Below are 17,263 nucleotides of genomic sequence, written 5' to 3'. Positions count from 1 at the left end.
AATAGAGTAAATTTTGAGGGTCAGAACTGGAGGATGTGATTCTACAATTTACACAGAAATTTGTGACTCTTTTTGGTAATCTTTAAAATATCATTTAAAAACATGTATCTTTGCTGGAGGAATCACAATGGGAAAATATCCTACAGTCTGTCACAAAAATACCAGGTAATGGGTTCTTTATGCTTTAGCTTGGTTGATAAAGAGTATATATTTATCAAGCCACCATTATGAAAATAAAATAATGACATGTGATTGGGAGTAATCAAATGGATATTTTTTTTGAATCACTCACTTAAAAGAACATTTATTCTTCTCTTCCTTATTACAAAAATAATACATGTCAAGTATAAAAAAAACATTAAAAAGAACCAGCTATAGAACCATCATAATGAAGTAATCACCGTTCACATTTTCTTGTATGTATTTTCAGCATTTTTCTAAGCATTTGCATGTATCCATGGAGTTAACAAAAGATATCATGCTATTTTGAAAATTTTCTTGGTTTAATAATATACATTTATGAATGTATGCAATGTTATTAAATAATCTTCAGCAGTGTTTTTTTTTATTAGCGATTGTCATCTGAATGTGCTAACATTTAGAATACTAGTCCCTTATCGCTAAACATTATTTCTCCACTGACATTTTTTGTTGTTGTTGATGCTATAAACTACAATAGAATAAACATCTTTATAGATAATTCTTGGTATATAACTGTTATTTCTTTCATATATATTCCTAGAGACTTCAAAGTCAGGTAAAAAAGCTATGCCTACTTTTTAAAACACCTGTTTATTACTTCGAAAGATGTTTAGTGACCATCAATAGATTAGATACATATTTACTGAATTATTAGGTAGAAGTGTAGACAACAGGAATACTCAGTAGAGCAAATACAGTTTCTATGCCCAACGACCCTAAAGTCTAGCGAAGACAGAAAATAAACCATCATTTGTAACATATTGCTAAAATGACAACTAGAAAAAATGCAGCAAGTTACAATCCTATTTCCTTATACATACACAGACTTTTAATACTAAGCCTAAGGAAAAAAAAAAGTCAGTTTGATGAATGACAACGTTTCTCATGCTAATTTACATTTCTTTGATTACTAGTGAAGCTGAATATTTTTTAATATATTTATACTGCTCTGACATATTTTGTGGAAAATCCTGCTTTAAAACTCTGTGCAATTGTATGGCTTTTCTTTGCTGCTCCTAAAGTTTCATTTTTCCTTTTTATAAAATTTCTACAGCTCTTTAGAAATAGAGTTGAAATCAATATTGTGATAAAAACTTTTACTTATGGCATACGACTTTATAGAGCTTATTTATCTTTATAACACCATAAGGAAGAATGAAGGAGGAATTTAAAAAATTTTTTTTAATGTTTATTTATTTTTGAGAGAGAGAGACAGAATGTGAGAGGAAGAGAGGCAGAGACAGAGGGAGACCCAGAATCCGAAGCAGCACCAGGCTCTGAGCTGTCAGCACAGAGCCCGATGCAGGACTGGAACTCACAAACTGCGAGATCATGACCTGAGCCAAAGTCAGATGCTTAACCAACTGAGCCACCCAGGTGCCCCAGAAGGAGGAATTTTTATATTGCACATATAAATGCACATTATCATAAATTATAAAGGTATTTGATGGTTCTAAAGAAAGGAATTAGGAACCAATTTCCCTCTCTATGCCTGAATTTACATTCTTAATATCTTTCTCCTACATGTATATTTTTACTTCTATTTATGGAACCAGCATTTTGTTCAGCAGAAAGACCCCTAAGAGCAGTCTGACATAGTGGACCTTAATGATTGTTTATTGACAACTACCTCTGCCCCCCTTCTTTTGTGTTTGCAGAACCGAATTTTGTTCTGTTTTCCACTCCTAAGTGAAGATAACCCTTAACCCCGCTCAATGGTACATCCTAACCAATCATGATTATTCCATTCCTTTTGCTGCGGTGACTGGTTTGGGTCTCAGCACGTGATACACTTTCAGCCAATGAGCTGAAGGAGAAATCTGCTAGTAACCTCTGAGAAATATTTCCTCACTTTTACAAAAGATAAACACAGAGAGACCATCTCATATTGTCAAACACTGTCATGTCTGCTTATGACCATGGCTGCCACCCTGAAACCAAAGCTACCCAGATGAGAATGGCTAAGCAGGAAATACAGAAAGAATCTGAATCCTCAATGACATCACTGAGTCACTGAAAAATATCAACCCTGCATGGGAGCCCTTCTTCATGACTTCCTCATAGTTGTCTTTATTGGTTAAGACATTTCATTTGAGTTTCCTGGTTCTTTTTGCCCACGATATCCTAACTGACATACTTTGGTTTGAATTTACAATGTAAACTTTAAGACTGTTAATTCACCTCTTTGAGTTCAGTTTCTTCATTGGGACAGAGAGAGAGGGAAACAGAGGGGGAGAGAGAGAAGGGTGGGGAGAGAGGGAGAAAGAGTTGTTCTGTATATCTCAAACCATCATTTTATAAAAGCAAAAGTCATTTTAATATAAAAAAATAGAAAAGATGTGATCTTAGGGAAAAATTTTGGAAGTTAAATTAACTAAACCTTAAAAAAACCAGTATTCTATCTTTATCTTTCTCATTTCTTTGTGGAGTGAAAATTCCTCTAGATTCTGACTGAGAAATCATTTGATAAGAAAAGTCATATATTCATAAAGTAAATAACGGTATGAATAAATTTTTAGTTCTATTTAAGATAAGATTACTGAAAAATCAGAGATTCTGGAGAAGAGGAAGCCTGGGGAACCTTAATAGAGGTGTGAGGCCATGAGCCATGTGGTTAGTACAAGTTAGATCAGTTTCTGAAAAGAAAGGAGTAGAGCATTCTAGGCAGTAAACTGCATGAACAAAAGCTCGAGGCCAGGAACAGTTATGGCCAATGAACAGGCGTGGGGGAGCACTCCCGCCTGACTAGGATGGACGTTTCATTCAGGGTGATGGATCCTAAAATCAGGACTTAGGGACCTTCAGGATTGTGTAGGTCTTCTCAGATGTCTTTCAGGTTGGTATATGTCTTCTCAGATGTCTGAGTTTTCAAAGACAATTTTTATATTTAATGTTTTTGTTTTAGGGATATTCTAAAACATTAGTGCAAGTATTCATACATCATAAGGATGGCCACTTAAACCTAGTCACTTCTACATCATTACAGACCAATTTTGGTATTCATATGTATGATCTGGTTCATGTGAGAACTCCCGGTTCGCTAAAAAGAAGTGACTTTTTTTTCATAATGAGGACTATTCTGCTATGTATTTCTTGTTTCCTTTTGCTTTTTTTTAACACACAGCTGGATTACATTTACTACCCTCTCTTGCATTTGGATGTGGCCAGGTGATGATTCTGGCCAGTAGAATGTTGCCACAAGTTATATATGCAATTTCCAAGTCAGACCCATGTAAGCACCCACCCCACGTCCCCTCCGGCACATAGAGCTCCCGGGTGGCTCAGTCAGTTAAGCATCTGACTCTTGGTTTTGGCTCAGGTTATGATCTCATGGTTTCGTGAGTTTGAGCCCCACTTCAGGCTCTGTGCTGGCAGCGTGGAGCCTGCTTGAGATTCTCTCCCCCTCTCTCTCTGCCCCTTCCCCGCTTGCACTGTCTCTGTCTCTCCCAAATAAATACATAAACTTTTTTTTTAATGTTTAAAAAAATTTGGCATCTGAACATTTCTCATGCCTTGTAATTATTAGTAACATTCTGAACATTACATTTATGTGACTATCCCATAACTGCAGACTTATTACCTATAGTGGTGCCTAGTAGATATTTTTTGGTATTTTTAAAGCTAATCTGGGCACTTTTGTTTTAGCAAAACAGCATCTTCTGTCATGTTACTGCTACTAATTAAAATTCTATTGTTTTTTTAATTTTCTTGGTGTTTAATTTGTAATGGAGTTTGACTTTATGCTCATCTAACAACCATGAGCATAAAAGAAACATGTTTTATACCTATTGAAGCCTCTGGTAATACAAATCATTTATGTCAACATTGTGAATCCACATAAGCTGTTTTTTCTTAAAAGACATAGGCTCATCACTCAAGTTTGAGAAACACTGGACTATATCGAGCCTTAATTGTCTCTTAGCAGTGTAAACTGGGCATTAGGAACAAAGGGTCTGCAAACTGAGGGCATCTCAGCTTGAGCCCAGAGGTCTGTTACTTACCAGCTACATGGCTTTGGGCCAGTTGTTTAACCTCCTCAAACACTGTAACTTAACAGAAAAGTTAGGATAATAATTATTGCCTTGTAAGATTACGCTGCTGGTAACGTATTGGCACACGATGAAGAGTAGCTATGGTTGTCATCCTTTGAAGGTTTACTCATTTTCAAGCAGTTCAGCCTGGTGGAGTTGTGATTTACATTTGTACAAATTTCTGATTCTGTCAAATTTGTATCATATTCAAGATCAATGACTCAGGAGGATTGCCTGTATTTTAAAAACCTGTCATATTTTTTTTTAAGTATAAATTAGTGTTCCTAACACATAGCCTCTACATATAAAAGTGGACTTAGGTGAATCTCCACTTGGAAATACATTAGACCGAATTAATTCTATTTCTTAGATGCAAATTGTTTTTAAAAGGTTTACTTAGTTTTGGGAGAGCACAAGCGGGGAAGGGGCAGAGAGAGGAGGACAGAGAATCTGAAGCAGGCTCTGTGCTGGCAGCGGTGAGCCCAGTGTGGGGCTTGAACTTGCAAACTGCAAGATCATGACCTGAGCTGAAGTCAGACGCTTAACCTATTGAGTAACCCAAGTGCCCCTAGATGCGTATTTTGAAAGTGTTCTTTCTAGCACATTAAACTATATTTCTGAGTTTTTGTTAACTCTGGCTGACCTCCCTCATAACCAGCCCAAGTTTGTAAATCATGCACATTGAGAAGTCTGCATTCAAAATGTCCTTTGTTTTGTGGGGTGCTTGAGTAAGTTCTGTTGAATTGATATTCTGTTAATACACCAGTAATGGGCAAATTCATTCTCTCTTAATCTGATTTCTACAGAAAATAAATCTTGCCAACACTGGACTGAAACTAATTAGAGACTTCTAGACATAGAGAGTTGTCTTAGCTGGAACAGGCAATCCTTTAAAGGAGTTTCTGTAGACACGTAGACATCAGGAGGCATTGAAAATAAAGAAAGTGCAAAAGAAAGGAACAAACTGTCCCCTAGAGTGGTGTGGAACCCCATGAGCTCTTGTCCATCTGGAACTTTCAGCTTTACACTCTAGGGACGCAAGGCACTCTTTCTCAGCTAGAGGAATAATCACATATAATTTCTCATGGACAGCATGAGCATCCTGATGCTTAGTCCTTTTAGGAGCTCACGATGAAAAGCCACCGGCATCAGTAAAAGGCTTCATACCAGAAAAAGGTTATTAAGAAGTAGCAGGGGGGTCCTTTCCTTTGAAAAAGGGTGTTCAGAGCCATTAGAATGCACAGAACTGGTTAACTGAGGGCACTGGACTTCTTACAGAGACAACATAGTGGAAGTCACACTGTGCCACAACACATTTGTCCACTATGGAAACCATCCCTCAGGGTTGGCCTCCAGCTCCCTGCAGCTTACTCCATGGTGACGCCAGGCCAAACTACAGGAGGATTTTTTTATATTATTTTGAATTTGTCAAACACAGGCAGCTTCAACTAGGGTCTCAAGGATCACCTGACTCATTGGGAATATTTGGCACAGGTGTGTAACTGCTGTGGCGTGAGAGATGGATTGGTCTCATCCCAACTGAGCAACTAAGAAACTCTGTGATGTTGGGTAACTTACTTAACCTTCCACTCAGCTTCAGTTTCCTTTCCAATAAAATGCAGATGAAAATATCTATGTGGTAATTTGGGGGGGGGGGTAATTTTAATAACAATAAAGAGCCAGATGATGGTAGGTACTTGGTAATTATTCATTTCTCTCCCTCATGCTTCTCTCCCCCCTGCTCTTCCTCCTTTCCCCACCCTGCTTCTCTCTCCCTCCCATTCCCCACCCCTTTCTTTTTCAGAATAAAACTGGTATATTTAGGCTAATTCACTAGTTTTGGGGTACCTATTATGTGCCAGGCACCCTGCTAGTAAGGTGTAGTCAGGGAGGGTTTTGTGTGAACGAATGTAGCATCATGATTTACTGATATTCTAGTGTTGTGTTATAACTTAATAGGCAAATTTAAACTACATAATGTCTTCTTGACTAAAGGCTCAAGAGTTGGATGTGAATTTCTACCCTTAAAAACTAATCCTCCTCTTCCTTCTTCGCTCTTCAAAATCCTGGCCCAGTGATGCAAAAGTCTAGATTGTCTGAGAAGGAATGTGCTCCAAAGTTGGAAGGAGAGGAGAGTGGCCCAACTTTGGGAAAAGCTGGACTGCCCAAGCCTGTAAGAGAGAGGGTGTGGTTCTACCAGTGGTGAGGACCTGCTTTCTACTCTCATACGGCACCCCAAAGGTGAATGTCTCCTTACTATTATGTCCTTGAAAGCCACAGCCATGTCCCAGGACTGCATAGGACAGAGAAAGAGTGTGCCTACAGCAAAAAAGCTGCCTGCTTCTGAGTGGACCAGAGCATCACAGGAACCAACACCATGGCCTTGTCCCACAGTGTAGATTGGGCAAGTTAGGGGTGTTCTCCACAGGGAAGAGAAGGGAATGAACGATGAAAAGCTAAATGATATTGTATGTCATACCTACCAATGCTGGCTGGGGCAGACTCTGGGAAGGGAAAGCCAAAATTAACTTTATTTCAAAAAATGAAGAAGCCTTGGGGTGCCTGGATGGCTCAGTTGATTAAGTGTCCAAATCTTAATTTTGGCTCAGGCCATGATCTCACAGTCATGGGATGGAGCCCTGCATTGGGCTCCACGCTGGGTGTGGAACCTATTTAAGATTCTCTCTCTCCTTCTCTCTCCTCCCCTCCCCTTCTCTAAAAAAATAAATAAGTAAATAAGAAGAAGTCTAACATCCTGCATCCAAGGTTTATGAAACAACTCAAGCCATTCTCAAAAAATCATTCTCGAATGTATTGCATGCTATACAGTAGGAGGTTCAAAGTATCAAATTGAAACCTATGAAATTGCCATTCAGTAATTTCCTGTGGTTCAATCTAATACCATGGTTGTTCAGAGAAGGACATGACCAAAGCAGAGATGGAAAACTGGTGCCCCACTCTATCTGGCTTGTGTTTGGTTTGGGCCTACAATATTTTGAAATATCAAAACTCTAAATACATAAAATTGGGATACTTCACTTCTAATACTGATCCCTGGCTTCTCTGGAATAGTCAGAATATTTGGAAATGAAGGGCCCATGTTCCATCATGGCAACAATTTGCCGAAGCTGAATACTGAATGACCTTCTTTAGCACACGTTCTCCAGTCTGCCAGTCTCCACAACCCCCTGTTCTCTCTAAGATACTGAGGTCAATGATCAATAGCACTTTTTTCCCTTACACCTACCCCACCTCATTCATTCACCTGACAACCACAGATACTTGCACCTGCAACTCCTGGAGACAACAAGGAAAGCTCACAAAATGGAGACAATCGCGTAGACAAAGTGGGAAAGATACTACAGAAAGAGGGAATGGCATTGTAAAAGCCACAAATGCGTGAGAACATCTGTCATGGCAAAGTGAAGCTGGGATGGGTAAGAAATGGGACCGGCGGCACACCAGGGTGGCTCAGTCAATAAGCATCTGACTTAGCCTCAGGTCATGATCTCACAGTTCATGAGCTCAAGTCCCGCTGCAGGTGAGCTCAAGCCCTGCTGCGGGTAAGCATGAGCCCTGCTGTGGATAAGCCCACTTCTCTCTCTCCCTCCCTCTCTCTCTCTCTGCCCCTCACTCACTTGTGCCCTCTCTCTTTCTCTCTGAAAACAAAACAAACAAACAAACAAAAACAGAAATGGCACCTGTAGATGATGCTGGAGAGACAGGATGAGTCAAGACTGAACAGCATTGTTCATGATACTAAGAAGTTTACATATGAAACGTGATGGGAACCAGCAGAAATTCTTAGGCAGAAAAATTAAACTGTCATGTATAGAATCTGAATTAATCACTCAGTTGGCTGTGAGGCAGATGAATTAGAGCAAGAAGAGGCTGGAGGCAGGGAGGCCAACCTGAAGACCGCTGCCAAATTCTAGTTCTAAGCATGCTAAGGATATGGACTGCTGGCCTCTTTCTTCATTTAAATAATACACAAACCTGGGGCGCCTGGGTGGCTCAGTCGGTTAAGCGTCCAACTTCGGCTCATGTCATGATCTCACGGTCTGTGGGTTCGAGCCCCGAGTCGGGCTCTGTGCTGACAGCTCAGAGCCTGGAGCCTGCTTCGGATTGTGTGTCTCCCTCTCTCTCTGACCCTCCCCATTCATGCTCTGTCTCTCTCTGTCTCAAAAATAAACATTAAAAAAAAAATTTTTTAAATAAATAATACACAGACCAGATATTCTGCCCACTTCTATACAGTGGAAGACTCTTAAAAATGAGGACGTGATTAATGACTTTCTTCCAGTGACAAATGTGTTGCTGCAAGGGAGGAAATGGAACAAATACAAAAACTGGGTTTAGGTATGTTGGAAAGAGCATGGCAGACAGCGTTAGTTAACAACCCAACAGACATTCTCTCTTTCCTGGTTACCAATTTTGCTTAGGTCTCAAAGTGCTCCACCTCATCTGAGGACTCAAGACTGGCTTAAGTCAATTATGACAATCCCAGGGGCACCTGGGTGGCTCAATTGGTTGAGAGTCTGACTTCAGCTCAGGTCATGATCTCACAGTTCGTTGGTTCAAGCCCCATGCTGGGCTCTATGTTGACAGCTCATAGCCTGGAGCCTGCTTCGAATTCTGTGTCTCCCTCTCTCTCTGCCCCTCCCCTGCTTACACATTGTCTCTCTCTCTCACACACACACACAAATATCTTTTAAAAAATAATAATGCAAAAAAATTACGAAAATCCCATATCTCTCTTACAGTGACTGGTCCAGGGGCATGCTAGTACTCTATTTCTAGGCATTGAAACATATGAAGTTGGCTGAGGTCTTCTTAGAGATTTTCCTCCTGCTAGGAAAAGTATATGTGGATAGAATCATTCCCAACATCCTTTATTCTTGCTTTGGTCATTGCTATATGACAACGTGATGCTTAGAGCAATGGCAGCCACCTTGTGCTTGTGAAGGAAAAGCCAGGAAAATTGCACAGATATTCATTTGCTCATTCAGTGAATATTTATTGAACACTTACTATTGCTGGGCGTTCTAAGATTTGGGGATACACTAGTAAATAGAACAGTCTTACGTTGGATGTTTATCCAGAGCATATTATGAAGCCGAAAATATTAGCATCACTACTAAGACACTATGAATTAATATTGTGTTACTTTGCAGCCCAAAGTATTCTAAGTGATACAAAAGGTTCATTATTACTAATATTAAAAAAGTGAATGAAATATATAAGCTGAACATAACTTCCTCAAATCCCCAACCCCAGATATTTATTTGCATTTGTCACTCAGTATGCAGGACTTATACCCTATCCCACCCTCAAACACATACAGAGAAAGAAGGCAGGGAGGGTTTTCATGCTCATCTGGGATAGAGAAAAGAGTGATGTGGAACAGAAGGAGGAAAAGAATCTGCTATCCACCCCAACTCTCAGGGCCTCCTTATAGAGAAGCAGGGGTTATAAGTGAAAGAAAAAGCATTATGATTAAAGACTCTTAAGAAACTCTGCCTACGCAATAAGACTAGATGCCATATTGCTACTTAGAGAGGAGAAGGGCATGACCCCAATCTCTGCACACCACAGGGGGACATCTGGCAGGAATCTAAGGGCAGCTGTGGAGTGGGAACGCCAGGAAACATTCCCACTGAAGATCCTCACCGAGATGGCTGTGCTGCAGAACTGCAATACAGTGGCTACTAGCAATGGACTTGAGTAATGATACAAAATCAGGACATGTGTGGACTTATTCCCGAGTCCAAGTGAGATACTCATGAAATTGCCAAAAAACTGGAGATGAGCTGAGGTCCTGACATATGGCAAAGAGGGCTGTGAGGCAGCTAAATTCAGACCTTATTAATGTTCTTCATCTATGCCCACTGGTTGGGTTGGTAAGCTAGGAACATTCAGGTTACATTGCAATATTAAAATCAAAAGTTTATTTATTTATTTTGAGAGTGAGCGCGCACACGCGTGCACGGGTGCGAGCAGGGGAGAAGCAGAGAGAGAGGAAAAGAGGGAATCCCAAGAAGCCTCCACTCTGTCAGTGCAGAGCTCACAAACTGGGAGATCACGCCCTGAGCTGAAATCAAGAGTCAGACGTTCAACCCACTGACCCACCCAGGTTCCTTTGCAATATTAAAATTAAGAAAAATGACTGCAGCTCTCTTTCCTTCATTATTTTCCAATTTACAGATAGCTTTTTTTTTCTGTTCCTTAATATAAAACTCCCTTTCCACCCCCCCAAAAATAAAAATTTATCAAATTTTAGATCTTGAGAATCTCAACAGAATTTAATCTTTTTCTTAGAGAACAGAAATACAAGTTTTTCACTTGAAAGTATGGGACACAGAAAATTTATTTAAGGAGGATGCTCTGAAACACAGTATTTTTTTGCGGTCAAAGACTTCTAAATTCATTGAATTGGTCATCCCTTTGAAAATCTGAGGACACTCTAAACTTCTCTGCAGATAAAGCCCATTGGCATGTGTTCACTTGAAGCCGGTCCGTTCCCTCCAATCTTGGAAGCCACAGGATCCTAAGTTAAAAGCTTATATCAGGTCTCAACTTCTAGCACTTCTGTGGTTCCCTGTGGGAGTTAGAGTGTAATGCTGCTAAAACAAAGCCCATGAATTTGGCCCACCTGCTAGCCAGTTAGCATTATTGGAAGCCCCAGTACACCCCTGAACCTTATCAAAATCCATCAAGTGTAGATGATTCAGTGCTGATGAATCATCTTTCCAAGTAGGTGTTCTTCCTGGTACAGGTAATAATTTGATGTTCCACTGTGTCCAACGGAGAGCTTCCTCTTCCAACACAACTGATCACCACTGGACTGACGGTTGCAAAGACTGACACTCTGTACTCATAAAACAGTCCTCATAACAATGATCTAAATTAAAGGCACTTCATCGTACACTTTAGAAACATTATCCCTTTCCATCCTTCCCGGAGGATGAGACTATGAACTATTACTCCCATTTTACAGGTAAGAAAACTAATGTTAAATGTCATGACCAAGGTCACACAGGTAATAAGTAGTAAAACACATATATATCCCAGTTTTATCTACATGTTTGTGTCCTCCTCAAGTTCATATACTGAAGTCCTAATTCCCCATGTGATGGTATTAGGAGGTGGGACTTTGAGGGGGTAGTTAGGTTTGGATGAAGTCATGAGGGTATAGTCCCCCCATAATGGGATTAGTGCCCTTATAAGAGGAAGAGGAGACACCAGAGTTTCTTCTCTCCACCAAGCAAGCATGTAGCAAGAAAGTGGCTGTCTGCAAGCCAAAAAGAGAGCCCTCACCAAAACTCAGCCCTTGCTGGCATCCTGATCTTGGACTTCCTGGCCTCCAGAACTATGAGAAATAAATGTTTGTTGTTTAAAGCCACCCAGTATATGGTATTTTGTTACAGCCGCCTGAGCTAAGACACCCAGGATGTCTGAGCCTGTGCTTTGCACCTCTGCTTTTTGCATTCCAACTAATATGAACATTATACTTTGTAATAATTTTAGTCCCAAGTGTCAACCCCAAATTAAATGAGTTAATAAAAGCTCAACATAAATACTCCTAAATCTCCTGAAATAATTTCAATGGAAGAAGATTGACTTTTGAGAGACAACAACATGTACAGGCATTGAAAAAAATAAAAAAAAAAGTCTTTTCACTTAATTGTTAAAAATCCCCCATCTATATCCTGCCCACATAATTCTCAACTAATAATAGCCTATTTCACTCAGTGTCAGCAAAGAATACAAAATGCTGTAATCCACATGTGTGTTATTTTGTTGTACATGCCTGCAAACTATAATTAGCCGATATCTTCTTCAAACATCAAGTCAAACATTTTTGAGAGTTTTTTCTTGCTTATAGAAAATTCAGTTGCAAACAGCCTAGAAAAACATTTTTTGTTCAAAAAAGAAGGGCAAGAAAAACAAACCCTGTTCTCTCTTCTATCACGATTTGATGTTGAATCTATCATCACATTTGCTCTTTTTAAATCATGTCTGAAATCGGTGTGACTTGAAGCAAAGAATACACCCATCGTAATATGAACATCAAAGAAAACACATCAAAGAAGATGACAGCAAGGAAGGGCCATATAAGAAGAGAACTAAAAATGAATTTTTAAATTGGATTTAAAGGTATCTTATTTAACATACTGGTGACCTTGGCAAGAGTCATTTTGTTATTGATGAATGTGGGAACACAACTGCAGTGGCTTCAAACAATTATGGCACCTCTCTCCAATGGTCTGTTCTGCAGTGGTCACACGATCACAGTGCTAAATTAGCAACACATCTATGAGAAAACCAAGTCACCAAACAATAATAGTGTGATTTCATACTTGTGACAGTAAAACTATCAGTTATAGAAATGTATGTAAGGGTGGCTTAGTTGGTTAAGCATCCATCTGACTCTTGATTTTGGTTCAGGTCATGATCTCACAGTTCGTGAGATCAATCCCTACATCAGGCTCTGAACTGACAGCCCAGAGCTTGCTTGGGATTCTATCTCTCCCTCTCTCTCTCTCTGTTCCTCCCCCACTCATATGTGTGCTCACTTGTTCTCTCTCCAAAAATATATTTATAAACATTTTAAAAAATGTATGTAGGTATGGATATGGATAGCCTTATTTGTATATTTGTAAATACATGAGAGAATTGTCTGAAATGGCACATTATTGTGCCAGAGACCTGTTTCAGCCACAGGTGTGGTAGATGATGCCACACGGGCTCAGATGCATGCTGATTAATGTCCCACCAGAAGAGCACGACTGTGGTCTTTCCATACTCTGTGTTGGGGACTGCTCAAAGGAACCTACTGGGTCTTGCAAACAAGAGTCACCCCAGAGGGGCAGGTGAGTGAACACCCCTAGAAGCAATACTCAACCAATGGGGAATAAGAGCTAATGGATGAATGCCCCAGACTACCCACCCCCTTTAAAAAGACAAGGTTGGGAGTCCTTCTGCGTATTATGTGTGTGGTAAAATATACATAACATAAAGTTACCATTGTAACTATTTTCAGTGTACAATTCTGTGACATTAAGTACATTCAACCTGTCATGGAGCCATCACCGCTAACCATTTCCAGAATGTTTTCATCATCCCTGGTTACACCTGGGAATCAGGAGTGGAAAAGGGGAGACGTTGCCGTTTTGAGCTTTTGTTCCTGTGTCACTTTTGTCTTTTTGAATGTTTATTATTAAAAAAAATTTTTTTAATGTTTATTTACTTTTGAAGGAGAAAGAAACAAAGCGTGAGCAGGGGAGGGGCAGAGAGAGAGGGAGACACAGAATCCAAAGCAGGCTTCACGCTCTGAGCTATCAGTGCAGAGCCCAATGCCGAGCCGTGAAATCATGACCTGAGCCCAAGTAGGACGCTTAACAGACTGAGCCCCCCAGGTGCCCCTTCTTTTTGAGTGTTTAATATCATAAATAAGAATCCAGAGTACAGAGTTCTTGTGCTCTTCTGAGACATGTATAAATGACTCCTCCAAAACAAAATAAGCCAGGCTGATCATTCTTACAGCTTTGTGCCTGCAGAGCAAGTGATAGGGTTTTTAATTAATTTTTTATAAAGCTTTTAAGTTCTTGATCTGAGATGATGCTTTTGTGCTTAAGGCTGGATCCCTGAGGACTCTGCCTGCACTCTTATCGAGATATTAGGTATTGGCGCACCTGGATGGCTCAGTCGGTTAAGCGTCTGACTCTTCATTTTGGCTCAGGTCATGATCTCATGGTTCATGAGTTCAAGCCCCGCATTGGGCTCTGCGCTGGTGCAGAGCCTGCTGGGATTCTCTCTCCCTCTCTCTCTGCCCCTCTCCCACTCGCACTCCATCTCTCTCTCTCTCTCTCAAAATAAATAAACATTTTTTAAAAAGATTTTCAGTATGAATGTTCTCACCTCCATACTTCTACCAAGCCTGCAGTTTTCCCTCTTGTCCATCTAGACCCGTGTATTATGCCCTCCCGGCTTCATTTCCTTTCCTATTTAGTAAGACTCCGTGGGACTTTGTGTTACAACAATTATTATGCCATCCTTTTTTATTCCCTTGTTCCTGTATTTCATTCACTCTCCAACTTCTAACCTGGATTGGTCCGAACACTTGCCTCCAGGCTGCCGAGGACTGCTGGAGAAAATGACTTCATTTTCTCAACGATGTAGGAGTGGAGCAGCTAGTGGTTATGGCATCCGGTCTCGGCAGACCCTCACCACTATTTAACAACGCTATACTGTCTTGACCTAAGCTTTTTTCCCACTCCCCGTTGCTCTTCCTGACACCCACAGCCACACTTTCACCAGATTTCTTTGATCCATGTTTCACAAAGACGATGGAAATTATTCCATGTTTAACCTGTTTTGTTTTTTTTTTTTAATTTAAAATCATCCATATCCGAACATGTCTTTGGAGAGCTAAAATGTACAATGTGCTCACCAAGTGCCAGGTACTGCACTAAACAATATGATAGCTAACATTTACTGAGCGTTTATTATGATTATGTCGCACAGTAACTGGCACCTACTAAGCACTCAGTAAATGTTGGCTACATAATGACGGGTCCAAATACAGATGTTTATAAATATGGTGTCAGGAAGTAAAACGATCAGTCCAACTCCAGAGCGCATACCCTTAATCTCTACTTCTTCCCTTACGTCCTCCAAAATTTTGGCTGTAATCCTTACAACATCACCAACCCTAAAGACTTTTTGTTTTTTTGCACTACACAAGCAGATTCCAGAATTTCGGGGGGATGGGAGGATGGGGGGAACAAACAGGTAAGATAGCTAGGAAAATTCTAAAAAGACCAATGATAAAGGCAAATTAATGCTTATATTGTATGTGAAAAGACAGTATAAATCTACAAGTACTTGAAACAGTTTGGTAACAGTGCCTGAATAGACAGATAAATGGAACAGAATGAAGAACCCAGAAATAGGCTGAGATACATATGGGGATTTAGAATATGATAAAGGTGGCAGTTAAATTCAGTGCAGAAAAGATGGGTTATTCAATAAATAACAATAGTATAATACAACTGGTTAACCATCTGGCAAAAGTAAAATTGGATTCCTTCCTCATTTCTTATAAGAAAATAAATTCCAGACAGAAAATAAATTCCAAACTGAAAAATGAAATTATAAATGTACTAGAAGAAAATATGGGAGAACATTTTTATAAGAGTAGAGCAGACGTGACCTTACTAAGCAAGAAGCAAAATCTAGAGGATATTAATAAGCCTCCTGATATATTTAAAACATATAAATGAAACATTTCAGCGTGGAAAAAAAAATACTTAAAGACAGTTGAAAGTAACAGACCAGGGAAAAATACTTGTAGCACATTAGACAGGAAAGAGACTAATTTCCTTAATACCAAAAGAGATCAAATCAGTAAGAGAAAAATTCACTTTCCGATGGAAAAATGATCGGATAACACGAAGACAGTTCACAGAACAAAAACCACAAATGGCTTTTAAAACCGATGAAAAGATGAAAACTGTACACAAAATGACATGGCAATATGTTTCACTTACGGGTGGTGATGGGGGGCAGGTGTATAGAACACAGTACAGGAAATTGTTCAGGAATAGGCATCGTCACACCTTTTGTTGAGGAAGTGTAACATAGAACAAACTCTTCAGAGGCAATTTGATAACAGCTATCCAAATTTAGACCCACAGTTCTAGAAAGATATCCTACAGGTTTGTTCACACACGTGAGCAAATTTAGAATGATCGCCATTGTAGCATTATTTATGGTAGTACAGCCCAAAACATAATTAAATGCCACTAGTAGGATTTTACTTAGTGTATCACTTTAATGGGAAACCCTGCAGACATTAAAAAGGGACAAGACAAACCTATAATGACAGGTATGGAATGATCTCCTAAAACTATTTTATACAGAAAAAAAAAAATCATGAAACAAACCAATCAGAAACAATGAAGTATACTTTGTACAGGTCTAGTTGTTAAAAAAGAAAAGAAAAGAAAAGAAAAGAAAAGAAAAGAAAAGAAAAAAGAAAAGAAAAGAAAAGAAAAGAAAAGAAAAGAGAGAGAGAGAGAGAAAGGAAGAAAAAGAAAGAAAGAAAGAAAAGAAAGAAAGAAAGAAAGAAAGAAAGAAAGAAAGAAAGAAAGAAAAGAAAAGAAACGGGTGTGTATATGTGTCCATATATGCTTATTTATTTACATAGAATATCTCTTAAAGGTTACACAAGAAACTACTAACAACGGTTGCCTATAAAGAGATGGGCTCAAAACAATGATTTGTTTTCCCATTATCTATTCTCCAGTTATTCCTTAGTAAAAGAACCTTGGACTTTAGCTAAATTCAAGGCCAACTACATGACAATAAAGATGATATTTTCCTAGCTTTCTTTGCAAACAGATGTGGCTTAATTATGGGCAACATTTTGGCCATAAAGGGGGTTGCTCTCCTCTCCTCTCTCACTTCTTCCTGCCAGCCAAACTATGGAACTGCTTCCTGGAACTTAAGCCACCTACCTGCAGTATGAGAGAAAAGCCCCATTTTGACAATAGCAAAGCAACAGAAAAGAGTCTGGGTCCATGAGAACAGTGGCCTCATTACACCAGCCTGGAAGTGCTTGCCTTTGAGCTTTTGTTTTTGCGGGACAGAAATAAGTTTTTATCATGTTGAAACAATGGTCTGTGAAAGTTTGTGTCACTCATAGTTGAAGCTAACCACAACTGATTTGGGATATGGTGGGGTGGGTGACTCGGGAGTAGAAATGGGAGTAGATTTCTATTATTGAGTCCATTTTACAGTTTAGAAACATACCAGAGTATGGATGGTCTTTATAAAGGACTCTTATTTTCTCTTTTCTTCATCTCCTCTCCACTTTGAATGGCTGGTGGGAGCATCTTCATTCCTTAAGATTATCACGGTTTCAGGCTATTTTATTTTTTCAAAAAGCCTAAAAGCCCACATGATAGACCAAACAATTTCTTCCCAAGTATTCTAAATGTGAGAATCTATGAAAATAAGAGGTGTGT

The sequence above is a fragment of the Panthera tigris genome, chromosome D4 (genome assembly GCF_018350195.1).
Source record: "Panthera tigris isolate Pti1 chromosome D4, P.tigris_Pti1_mat1.1, whole genome shotgun sequence".
NCBI lineage: Eukaryota > Metazoa > Chordata > Mammalia > Carnivora > Felidae > Panthera > Panthera tigris.
Note: the sequence above shows the minus strand (reverse complement) of the source record.